The sequence below is a fragment of the Triticum urartu genome, chromosome 4A (genome assembly GCF_056163025.1).
Source record: "Triticum urartu cultivar PI428250 chromosome 4A, HENAU_Tu73, whole genome shotgun sequence".
Taxonomy (NCBI): Eukaryota; Viridiplantae; Streptophyta; class Magnoliopsida; order Poales; family Poaceae; genus Triticum; species Triticum urartu.
In genome coordinates this window covers 240,751,515-240,764,479 of record NC_141876.1, presented here as the reverse complement: position 1 = coordinate 240,764,479, position 12,965 = coordinate 240,751,515, and the positions used below count along the sequence as shown (strand labels likewise).

General features: G+C 48.2%; 1 pseudogene; it reads left to right on the top strand.

The window, feature by feature from the left end:
• LOC125554752 (ADP-ribosylation factor-like protein 3) overlaps window positions 1-12,965 on the top strand; it is a 61,293-nt pseudogene that overhangs the window by 38,464 nt on the left and 9,864 nt on the right.

Below are 12,965 nucleotides of genomic sequence, written 5' to 3'. Positions count from 1 at the left end.
GGAACATCGTGCTAGTTAGTTTTACTAATTATTGTGGCAAAGACAGGTCATGCAGATGAATGGGTTCAACTACCACAACATGTAAAAGTTAAATCATTGTTGTCCTAATGCATTGAAAGAGAGCTGCAGTGAGAGAGTGGTATTGTATAGAAATGCTCAAAGGGGGATTGCTTGCCTGGCACTTCTGAAGATAGAATTGCTCTTCATTGGTGTCAACAATGACATCATCGGAAAAGGTGGCTACCGAGAAGGAACAACATCGGCTAGTAGAGAAGTAACACAACTCAATGCAATGCAAATCCAAATGAATGACTTGATAGATTAAGGTACTAAATTGACCTAATGCAATAGTTAGTCATATTAATTGAAGTGGAATTCAAACATATAGCGAATTCCAGCTCCAAAACTAAATGCCAAATATTCCATAATCATTAATTGTCCTAGTTGGTGAATAGTCCATAATCATTAACTTTCTCAAACATGCATGAACATGGCATAAACAGATTCTTAATATTTTTCTGATAATTTTTCATATATAATCTATTTCATTATGAGCTACGATTGAATTTCTATGATTTTTAGAAGTTTCAAATATTTTTTGGAATTTCCAAATAAATTTCTAAGAAGAAAAATTCTAGCAAATGTAATTATGACGTCAACAAGGTCAATACAAACTTCATAAGTCAACGGGCCAACAAGAGTCAAACCTAACCAATGGGGCCCACTAGTCGGTGGCCCATTGACTTAACAGCGTCGTTAGTGTTAACTTTTGCTCCTAATTTAAACAGTCAGCAGGCTGGATGTAACACCCACGATGCGGCTATATCTCCCACGTGTCGGGGCACGACTTAGAGGCATAACCGCGTGGTAGGCATGTCGCAAGAGGGGTAATCTTTACACATCCCATGTACTGAATAAGGAAGGGATAAAGAGTTGGCTTACAATCGCCACTTCACACAATACATAAATATCATACATCATCCAGATTACAATCAAGGTCCGACTACGGAACCAAAATAAAGAAAGACAACCCGAAATGCTAGATCCCCGATCGACCCAATTGGGCTCCACTACTGATCAACAGGAAACGAAAACAACACTATGATCAAGGACTTCATCGAGCTCCCATCTGAGCTTGGTTGCGTCACCTACACTAGTATCATCGGCACCTACAACTGTTTGGAAGTATCTGTGAGCCACGAGGACTCAGCAATCTCACACCCGCGAGATCAAGACTATTTAAGCTTATGCGTAGGAAAGGGTAGTGAGGTGGAGCTACAGCAAGCACTAGCATATATGGTGGCTAACATGCGCAAATGAGAGCGAGAAGAGAAGCAACGCGCCGGTCGTGAAGCTAGAAGTGATCCTGAAACTACTTACGTTCAAGCATAACACAAGAACCGTGTTCACTTCCCGCACCCCGCCGAGAAGAGACCATCAAGGCTACACACGCGGTTGATTCATTTTAATTAAGTTAAGTGTCAAGTTCTCTACAACCGGACATTAACAAATTCCCATCTTCCCATAACCGCGTGCACGGCTTTCGAAAGTTCAAACCCTGCAGGGGTGTCCCAACTTAGCCCATCACAAGCTCTCACGGTCAATGAAGGATATTCCTTCTCCCAGGAAGACCCGATCAGACTCGGAATCCCGGTTACAAGACATTTCGACAATGGTAAAACAACACCAGCATAGCCGCCCGAATGTGCTGACAAATCCCGATAGGAGCTGCACATATCTTGTTCTCAGGGCACACCGTATGAGCAAGACGTCGGGTTGGCATAGACCTTGGTTGCCCAGGGGCCGCCGGACATCGCTCAGGTTGGACCAACACTTAGAGAAGCACTGGCCCGGGGGGATTAAAATAAAGATGACCCTCGGGCTCCGGAAACCCAAGGGAAAAAAGGCTAGGTGAGGCAAATGTAAAGCCAAGGTTGGGCCTTGCTGGAGGAGTCTTATTCAAAGCAAACTGTCAAGGGGTTCCCATAACACCCAGCCGTGTAAGGAATGCAAAGTCAAGGACATAACACTGGCATGACGGAAACTAGGGCGGGAAGAGTGGAACAAAACACCAGGCATAAGGACGAGCCTTCCACCCTTTACCAAGTATATAGATGCATTAATTAAACAATGTATATATAGTGATATCCCAACAATATCCATGTTCCAACATGGAACAAACTTCATCTTCACCTGCAACTAGCAACGCTATAAGAGGGGCTGAGCAAAGTGGTAACATAGCCAAACAATGGTTTGCTAGGAAAGGTGGGTTAGCGGCTTGACATGGCAATATGGGAGGCATGATAAAGCAAGTGGTAGGTATCGCGGCATAGCAATAGAGCGAGCAACTAAGCAAGCAAAGATACAAGTGATTTCGAGGGTATGGTCATCTTGCCTGAGATCCCGCAAGGAAGAAGAACGAGTCCATGCAGAAGACAAACGGACGTAGTCGAACGGATCTTCACAAACGCGACGTTAATGGAACTAACCCGAAGAAGCAACACCGGAAAGAAGCAACCAACATAGTAATCAACCATCACATAGACATGGCATGATGCACAACCAAGTATGATGCATGTCCGGTTTAATGAAGCATGGCATGGCAAAGTGCACAAGCAATCCTACAAATTAAGTGGAGCTCAATATGCAACGAGTTGCATATTGACGAAACACCACGTGACTTATTTAGTTCTCTCCCGTTTATGTACCCAACAATATTAAATGTTGGTTAGCATGGCAAGGGATGAAGCATACATAAATTAACTACCTAGTCAAGTTTAAATGAGGCCGGAAAACAACAAACAACAATTCTGGAAAATCCTCATGAGCATATATTAGATTTGGTACTGTTCTGTCCTAAAGCATAATTTAGAGTTGTTAAACATGCAAGATGAATGCACCAGGTTAAACTAGGCATTCTTCTACCCCAAATACATATAAAGTTTATTAAATTTGTAGCTACGGTTATTTAATTATGAATTAAAACATTTTAGCAAGTTATTTAATCAAATTTAAAAAAACAGCATTTTAAACATTTTAAACATGGATGGAAATGACATATTATGAAACTACACAAAATTCTAAGCAACTTTCATTTTAAGTTTGTTTAATTTCGATGCATGGTTTGTGAGATATGATATGCATGAAGAAAGAGGGTTTTTCTGCAAAACTGCCAACTCTGGAAAATTGGACAGAACCGCAGAACAAAAAAAACACAGCCGGGCCGAAACTGAATACACTGCTGGCCAACAGAGAGGAGGGCTGTGGGCGCTCACCCATGGGCCAAAGCCCAGGTCGGTGGAGGAGGAAGCAGCAGGCCGGATCGGGAGGTGGGCTTTGCGGGGATGGGCCTTGCTGTGGGATGCGGTTGCTGGGCCAGCTCGCATGGACGCGGCCCATGCGCTGGTCAACGCGCGCGGCCCCCTCGCTCGCACGATCTGCAGCAAGGGATGCAGAGGCTGGCGACGCCGGCGAACTCGTGCGGCGAGGGAGGGCACTGGGAGGCAACGGGGGCCCTAGACGATGCGGGAATAGCTGGATCCGGTCCCGCGCAACCGAATCCGGGCGATGCGGCGGTGGACGATAGCAGAGAAGGATCCAAGGTGGCGGCGGCCATGGCATCGAGCTCCCTGGTTCCTGCAGGTGGAGAGGGAGATGGTGAGCGGGCGAGGGCGAGACGGAAGGGAAGGAGAGGGCGCAACGAGGCAGGCCTGCACGTGGAGTCCGGCGAGGTTGCCGTGGTGCGGGCGGCGGTGAGAGACCGGCAGGCGGCAGAGTTTGATCTGGATCGGGAGCTCCTCTCCCGATCTGGATCGGTCGGTCGAGCGGGTACGGGCGGCGGCACGTTCGGGCCTGCTTGGGCCCGGCGTGCCAGATCCGGACCCCGGTGGGCCGCGCGGTGGAGACGGAGCTGCGGGGCGACATGGCAGCATAGGAGTGGTGGAGGGAGGTGCTCAGGTGGCGGCTGACCAACCAGGGCGCGCCAAGTGGCGATGGAGGGGCGGCCGGTGCCGGAAATTGAGGTGGGAGGCGACGGCTGCGGGTTCGGGCGTGGATTTTGAGGAAGATGCGTCGGCTGGAGGTGGGAGGAGGCTAGGAGGGGTAGGTTTAGGGGCTAGGGATGGCCAAAATGGCAAGGGCGGCTTCTTAAATAGGAAGGGGCTAGGGTTTGGGTGGGTTTTGGGGGTTTTCGGACCCTCGGATCGCGATCGATGGATCCGATCGACAGGGGGAAATAGGTAGGCCTACGTGGGCTGGTTGTGACTGTGTAGAAGGTTGAGGGCTGCAAGAGAGACCCGACAGTAGTCTCCGAAGACCGAAAACGTCCGACGATTTGACCAACCATAATGCCGCAATAGTTATTAGTTGGGGCATCAAACGAACTCCGAATGCGATGAAACTTGGCAAGTGACCTACTAACAACGTAACAACACTGCATGCCAACTTTCAACCCATTCCGAGAACATTTTCCGGCCACTTATAAAATACTATTTCGGGGGTGCCGCGGGCGCGTGCGAGTGTGTCTGGGCTCAGAACGTGCAATGGAAAGAACGGGGAGACCGGGACGGATGCAAGTTTGAAAACATGATGATGCAATGCACATGATGACATGGCAAGATGTAACACGCAAACGAAAGACAAGGCAACAACAACGAATAACTGGGAAACATGTGGCGCATTGAACTCGGGGCATCACAACACTCCACCACTATGAGAGGATCTCGACCCGAGATCCTAGGGATGGCACCCGAGAGAAACGGAAAAGGAGGAGGTGAGGTGAAACTAAGTTGCTTCTTGGACAAACGAGTGAAACCACGAACCTTGAGAGGTTGAACAAATTGAAAGAAAGAATACAACGAAGATGAACAAATTTGAAAACACTCCATTAGAAAAGAGGAACAAGGAACATTACTAGAACCTTGTGGTTTGAAAGACATAAGAAAAAGGGTGAAATGGACAAGAAGTACATGCAAGCACTCCGATAGAAACGAGATGTACAAGGAACGATAAAGATCAATTACGACAACACCTCGGTTGGAAACGAAAGGCAATAATATGAACTTGGCAAAATGAAAGCACTTGGATGAGAGTCCGGTTAGAAGAGGAATGATAGACACAACACACCAGTAGAAAAGGGAGGCAAAACTTGATGAGATGAGAGAACTAGAATGAAGGACACGACACTCCGGTTGAATGGATAAACAAAAGAAAGAACATGATCTTCACAATAGGAGATGATGAGTGAAGAGTTAAGAGAGCATCATCACAATGCCTCCGGAAGAAAGAATAGAAGATAGATCATTGGAATGAAAGAATGGAGAAGAAAATGCTAACTTCTGCCACAAAAGAGCTTGGAGAGCACCCTTCCAAGAAGGTTGTAACGGAGTTGTTGGAAAAAAAATAACAACGAAATGAATAATCTTGTAGTGGGCTTATGGAAAACATCCCAAAACCGAGGTGAAGTTCTACCACCGAAAATAATGTTGAGCGGGAACAAAGAAGAGATGAAAAAATTCTTCACCAGATAGGAAGGAGAAGATTGGATCATTGATAAGCACCACAATCGCAACATTTCTTAGGGAAGGCTTTAGGTGAAATATAACCCAAGATAACTCCAATGAATAGATTGATGGATTTAAAATACCTCATTATTGACAACACGTGAATCGCGAAACAAGAATGGAAATTGTCAAGAAAAGATATAGCACCACCTCAAAAGATAAGGTAGAAAGAATCACACTTTGGAATGCACGATGAAGAATACTTGAGCTCCTCAAAACAAACATTTGTTGAGCACCATGTTTAATTTTGAGTAAAGCTTGGCGGACCTTAACTTCGAGAGAGATCTTGAAGAACAATTGAAGAATGAAAAGAATCCTTGACGAACCACCATGTAGAGCCTCCATGAAGAACTCCGATAATAAAAGGATGATCAACGGAATGAAGGATGAAGAGAATAAGGTTGAAGCCTTGCAATGATTAGATGGAGCTTTGAAATGATATAATTGAAATAACTTGGATGTAACGCCCCGTATGTAACTTGCCATATTTGTATTCCAACTCTTGCCATTTTCGGCACTAAGTTATGATATTCCCTCGTGATTGGGTTTTGTCTTCGTTTTGTTTTTGTCCTTGTCATGCATCTCATACCATGTCATCATGTGCATCACATTTGCATACGTGTTCGTCTCATGCATCCGAGCATTTTCCCCGTTGTCCGTTTTCCATTCCGGCACTCCTATGTCCTCCGGCGTCCCCTTTTGCCTCTTTTTCGTGTGCGGGTGTTAAACGTTCTCGGATTGGACTGATACTTGCCAAGCGTCCTTGGTTCACTACCGGTAGACCGCCTGTCAAGTTTCGTGCCATTTGGACTTCGTTTGATACTCCAACGGTTAACCGAGGAACCATAAAGGCCTCGTGTGTGTTGCATCCCAACACCTCTCCAAAGAGGCGCAAAACCCACCTAACCCCCTCCCTCATCTCGGTCGTTCAATCACAATCGCGTGGCTAAAAACCGCACTCCATTTGGAGCCTCCTAGCTCCTTCTATGTATAAATAGGCCTTCCCCGTCCAAATCTCGGATCAAATCCACCCCTAACCCTAGTCTCCCCCTTCCTCCGTGCGCCGGACACGTCCGCCAAGCGCCGGACGCGTCCGCACCGCCGCGCCGCCGCCACGTGTCGCCTTGTAGTTCGCGCGCCGCCCGCGCCCACTTCGCCGGCCTGTAGGGCCCGCGGGAGGCCCTCCCGGCCCGAATCGCCGTCTCGCCGCCCCGTGCGGGACCCCGCCGCCCGGCTCGTCTCCTCTGCCGCACGAGCCCTCGCCGCGCCGCCTCGCTTCCCTGCCAAGATGACCATACCCTTGAAATCACTTCTATCTTTGCTTGCTAGTTGCTCGCTCTATTGCTATGCCTATGCCGCGATACCTACCACATGCATTATCATGCCTCCCATATTGCCATGTCAAACCTCAAACCCACCTTGTCCTAGCAAACTTTTCTTTGGCTATGTTACCGCTTTGCTCAGCCCCACTTATAGCGTTGCTAGTTGCAGGTGAAGATTAGAGTTTGTTCCTTGTTGGAACATGTTCATTGTTGGGGTATCATTATTATACCTTGTTTACTTTAATGCACCTATATACTTGGTAAAGGGTGGAAGGCTCGGCCTTATGCTTGGTGTTTTGTTCCACTCTTGCCGCCCTAGTTTCCGTCATACCGGTGTTATGTTCCTTGATTTTGCATTCCTTATGCGGTTGGGTTATAATGGGAACCCCTTGACTGTTCGCCTTGAATAAAACTCCTCCAGCATGGCCCAACCTTGGTTTTTCCATTTGCCACCTAGCCTTTTGCCTTGGGTTCCACGGACTCAAGGGTCATCTTTATTTTAAACCCCCAGGCTAGTGCTCCTCTGAGTGTTGGTCCAAACTAGAGCCCCTTGCAGCGCCACCTCGGGGAAACTCGAGGGTTGGTTTTAGTTGTATGGATTGCTTATCCGGTCTCCCTGAGAACGAGATATGTGCAGCTCCTATCGGGATTTGTGGGCACATTCAGGCGGCTTTGCTGGTTTAGTTTTACCATTGTCGAGATGTCTTGTAACCGGGATTCCGAGTCTGATCGGGCCGTCCTGGGAGAAGGAATATCCTTCGTTGACCGTGAGAGCTTGTGATGGGCTAAGTTGGGACAACCCTGCAGGGATTTGAACTTTCGAAAGTCGTGCCCGCGGTTATGGGCAGATGGGAATTTGTTAATGTCCGGTTGTAGAGAACTTGAGACTTAACTTAATTAGAATGAATCAACAACGTGTGTAGCCGTGATGGTCTCTTTTCACCGGAGTCCAGGAAGAGAACACGGTCTCGTGTTATGCTTGAACGTAAGTAGTCTAGGATCACTTCTTGATCATAGATTCTCGAACGTGCTTTGCCTTCTCTTCTCGCTCTCTTTTGCGTATGTTGGCCACCATATATGCTAGTGTTTGCTGCAGCTGCACCTCATACCTTTTCCCTACCCATAAGCTTAAATAGTCTTGATCGCGAGGGTGTGAGATTGCTGAGTCCCCGTGACTCACAGATTACTTCAAAAACCAGATGCAGGTGCCGATGATACCGTTCCAGGGGATGCGACTGAGCTCAAGTGGGAGTTCGATGAGGACTCAGGACGCTACTACGTTTCCTTTCTAGAAGATCAGTAGTGGAGCCCAGTTGGGGCGTTCGGGGGTCTTATGCATTTGGGGTTGTCTTTATTTTGGTTCCGTAGTCGGACCTTGATTGCATCTGGATGATTGTAATGCTATAATTATGTATTGTGTGAAGTGGTGATTGTAAGCCAACTCTGTACCTCTTTCTTATTCAGTACATGGGATGTGTAAAGATTACCTCACTTGCGACATTGCTTTCAATGCGGTTATGCCTCTAAGTAGTGCTTCGACACGTGGGATATATACCCGCATCGAGGGCGTTACAAGTTGGTATTAGAGCCTTCCCCGACTTAGGAGCCCCCTTCTTGATCGAATCGCTGGCGTTGTTGAGTCTAGAAAAATGTTTTTGAGTCTTTTAGGATTGTATATATCAGAGAGTAGGATTCTTTTTACTCCTCAGTCCCTTCGTCGCTCTGGTGAGGCATCCTGACGTAGAGTTTTGACTCTTCTCTTCTCAAATTTCACTAAAAAAATTTAGGATCATGCGCGTATCTTGGAATCGTTCCAATGGTTTTGTGACGAGAACATTGTTCTTGGTGCCTCCTGACATTTAGGGGTTGTGGCAGTGTCCCGGGGAGTTGAGCTCCGAGGTGTTGTCATCACAATTTTATCATTGCAATTTTGGAATACCTGAGTTTCGCCGACATCAAAAATCTCTTTTATGCAGTTGTTGGTGAGATAACCTCGACGCCACCTAGTACTGGGTCGGGAGTTCGGGAGTATTGCCATAACTCGTATAACGGATGCTTTTTGAAGGTTGAGGTAAATGATTTCTGAAGGTTTCTTGGTTATCTGTTGAAGGATGGATACAGCTGGATGTAGGATTTGCTAGTTTTGGGTGAGATATTATGCTTCCCCTGTATCCCCAACACCTGATTGCATAACTGGGAAATTTCGGAAGTTTCATAGGTGGGAATTCATGTAGCTCTAGTTTTTCTTCCACAGATATTTTGTTTGTGACTGGGTAATCCTTACCAAGTATTTGTTCATGTCCGTACCTTGTTGTTTTATTCATCTACCTCTATCTAGGTGGCTACTCAATTTATGGAAATGTGATCATTTAATTTGGAATTCATTCGTTCATTCTTGTTTGAATGTTAAGGCTATATGTTCCAATTTCGATCCATTTGATTCAGCTTGAATATATGTCTTTCAATATGTTAACGGATGTCACCCTCTTCAGGATGGCTCCTCCAACGCATCAGAATCCGGAACCACCGCCACCACCTCCACCTCCGGAGGCATGGTAAGCTGTGATGGCCGTTACCAACGCCAACACGCAGCTCATTATGCAACTCTTGCAAGAGCGCAACCAAGGAAATCAAGGCAATGGCAACAATCAAACTCACCTTGCTACACTCAACCAGTTCTGTCGGGTGGTAGGTGCGACATATTCCAACGGGTGGCTTATCATTGTGGGAGCCAGTAAGACATCGCCGGTGCCTGGAAACGGGATAAGGCGAAGACATGCATGCTGGCGGATCTTACCCAGCTTCGGGGCTCTCCGTGGAGATAACACCCCTACTGCTGCTCTGCGGGGTCTCCGCATGATCACTAGATGGACAAGTAGCTACACAATGCTCCTTGAGCTGTTTGGTGGGAGGAGGAAGAAGGGCATGGCTTGCCTGCTTCTTCTTCTTGTGTGATGTCTAGGACTAGAAGGGGGTCGAACCCTTTGCATGGGTGCCCCGGGAGGTTTATATAGGCCTACCCCCCGGGGGTACAATGGTAATCCGACTGGGTGCGGGGCCCAACCGTCTGTGACTGCGCTCGCCGGCTTCTGCGCCGGCTGCTGGGGCCCACCGACTGGTGGGTCCCGCCGGCTGCCGGCCCCTTGGTCGACAGGCAGGCCCCACTGTCCAGGGCCTGGTCGGCGGCTGGTTACTATGGCTCCATCTTGGTGACGTGGGCTTCATCGTGGTAGGCGCGGCTACAGTGCCGCCGCCCGTCGGGCGATCGCTGTAGCCTCACCGCGTCTTGTCTCCTTAATGGGGCATCTCCTTCGAGGGAGGTGGCAAGCCGGCTGCGGGGAGCCGGCTCTGTCTTGGGCCGACTAGGGGGAGGCGTGGCCGCCTTCGGGTGTCTCTCTGCCCAAAGGGGCCCACCGTCTGTGGGCCGCGCTGGCGGCCCGTCGTGGGTGACATCAGGGTCAACATGGCAAGAGTGTCGTGCCGGACGGTTCATGGCCACTCCGTACGGCGCACTGTGCCAGGCGTGCTCCGGGATTCGGGGGTGGCAGGCTTCACTGTAGCCACGCCCCATCGCACCGCCGTTAGGTGGGTGCAAACTTTGAGGGTACGGTCTCGACCGCTTTATGGGAGCCGGCTTCTTGGAGTCGGCCTTCTCACGGCCGGCTTCCCGAAGTCGGCCCTCCCACGTCTTTCTTCATGAGGGCTAAAGTCGGGGCGCCTTTCGAAAGCCAGCCTAGATGACAGCCAGCGAGGGGAAGGCGGCCCCATGTCTTGGGTTCTTGAGAGCCGGACGGGCTCGTAATTTTTTTTCAGAAGGGCCAGGGGAAGCCGGCTAGGCTACCCATGGCTATTTACTCCCACAAGTTCCTCGCAAACCAGCCGAAGACCTTCAGTAACTGTGTCGAGGCCACAGACGCTGATGATTGGCTCGTGGATATCTGCAAACATTTCGAGTGCAGCAACGTCAGGCATGAGGACTTTGTCAAGTTTGCTTCGTTCCAACTCAAAGACCAAGCTGCAGAGTGGTATCAGCAATACAAAGATTCCAGAGGAGGTCGTGTGATTACCTGGGATGATTTCCGCCAAGACTTCAGAGCTCATCACATCCCTCAGTGTGTTGTTGAGAGAAAGCGTGAGGAGTTCTGCAATCTAAAGCAAGGCAGCTTGTCTGTTTACCAATACAACATCATGTTCCAGAAGCTCGCTCGTTTCGCTAAGCAAGATGTCCCTGACGAGAAGAGCATGATTTATCAGTTCAGAGGTGGCCTTAGAGAAGATCTGCAATTAGCCCTCGTGCTTTTTGATCCAAAAAAGTATGATGAGTTCTACAATATGGCACTAAAGCAAGAGGCTGCTCAGCTCAAGTGCGATGCTTCCAAGAAGAGAGTTAGGGATGCAACTCCTTCTTCCTCAACTCAACTGGCAGCTAAGAAGCAAAAGTATTGGTTGCCTCCTCCTCCTCCTCCATTCCGTCAGCCTTATCAGCAGAAGAGCAAAGGTGGCAATGGATCTTCCCACCCACCCAACCGAGGCTTTCAGAACAAGACTTCGTCTCATGCTCCAAGGTCAAGTGCTCCGTATCACCGTCCGCTTTCAGAGGTCACGTGCAACAAGTGTCAGCAGAAGGGTCACTATGTAAACAAATGCTTCAACCAGAGGCGTCTTCCTCCTCCTCCTGTGATATCTGCTAGCAATGCAGTGGTCAAGCATAATCCCAAGCATGCTAAGGTCAACTTGTTGAACGCAACTCAGGCAGAGGACTCGTCAGAAGTGATCATGGGTAACCTTCTAGTTAATTCTATTCCGGCAAAAGTTCTTTTTGATATTGGTGCATCGTATTCTTTCATTTCAAGACCTTTTGTGGCTATGCATGATTTGCTTACTCAAGTTTTGCCGAGACCTTTGTCTATTGTTTCTCCGGCCCGACAAATGACTTCTCGAGTTTTCGTTCCAGATGTGTCTAGCAAGATGGGCAACTATAAGTTTCTGTCTTCTCCTAATGTTCTTGGTGACTCGGATATTGATCTAATTCTCGGAACGAACTGGCTTTCTAAGCACAAGGCTCAGCTTGATTGTGCTGCCAGGTAGATTCAATTGACACACTCGTCTGAGGATGCGATTGTCTTTGCCGCTCGTGACGATACCATTCGACTGTTTTCTCTCAACGAGAAGGGCGAGTTGGATGCCATCTCTCAGATTCCAGTCGTTTGTGAATATCAAGACGTCTTTCCAGAAGAGCTTCCAGGAATGCCTCCTCACCGGCCAGTTGAATTCGTCATCGATCTTGAGCCTGGAAAGGAACCTGTTTGCAAACGTCCTTACAAGCTTGGACCAGAAGAGTTGAAGGAGCTGAAGAAACAACTCGATATACAAGAGCGCATGGGTCTCATCCGACCGAGTTCTTCTCCATGGGGTTGTGGTGTTCTTTTTGTCAAGAAGAAGGATGGAACGGACCGAATTTGTGTCGACTACCGTCCATTGAACAAGAAGACCATAAAGAACAAGTACCCACTTCCCAACATCAATGAGCTATTGGAACAACTCAAGGGTGCTCAAGTATTCTCCAAGCTTGACCTCTGTATGGGCTATCATCAGATTCGCATTCGTGAACAAGATATCCCCAAGACAGCATTCAGAACAAGCTTTGGTTCATATGAATACACTGTCATGTCTTTCGGCCTTGTCAACGCTCCTCCAACATTCTCTCGCATGATGAACTTCATCTTCATCCCCTACACAAATGACTTCGTCTTGGTCTATCTCGATGACATTTTGGTCTTTTCCAAGAACAATGAGGATCATGCCAAGCACTTTAGATTGGTGCTGGACAAACTCAGAGAACATCAGTTCTATACGAAGTTTTCAAAGTGCGAGTTTTGTCTCGATGAGGTTCTCTACCTTGGGCATATCATCTCCGCCAAGGGCATAGCTGTTAATCCTGAGAAGGTGTCTACAATTGTGAATTGGGAACCGCCTCAGAATGTGAAGCAACTCCGCAGCTTCCTTGGGCTCGCAAGCTATTGTCGAAGGTTCGTTGAGAATTTCTCTAAGATCGCGAAGCCTCTTTCCAACCTCCTCCAGA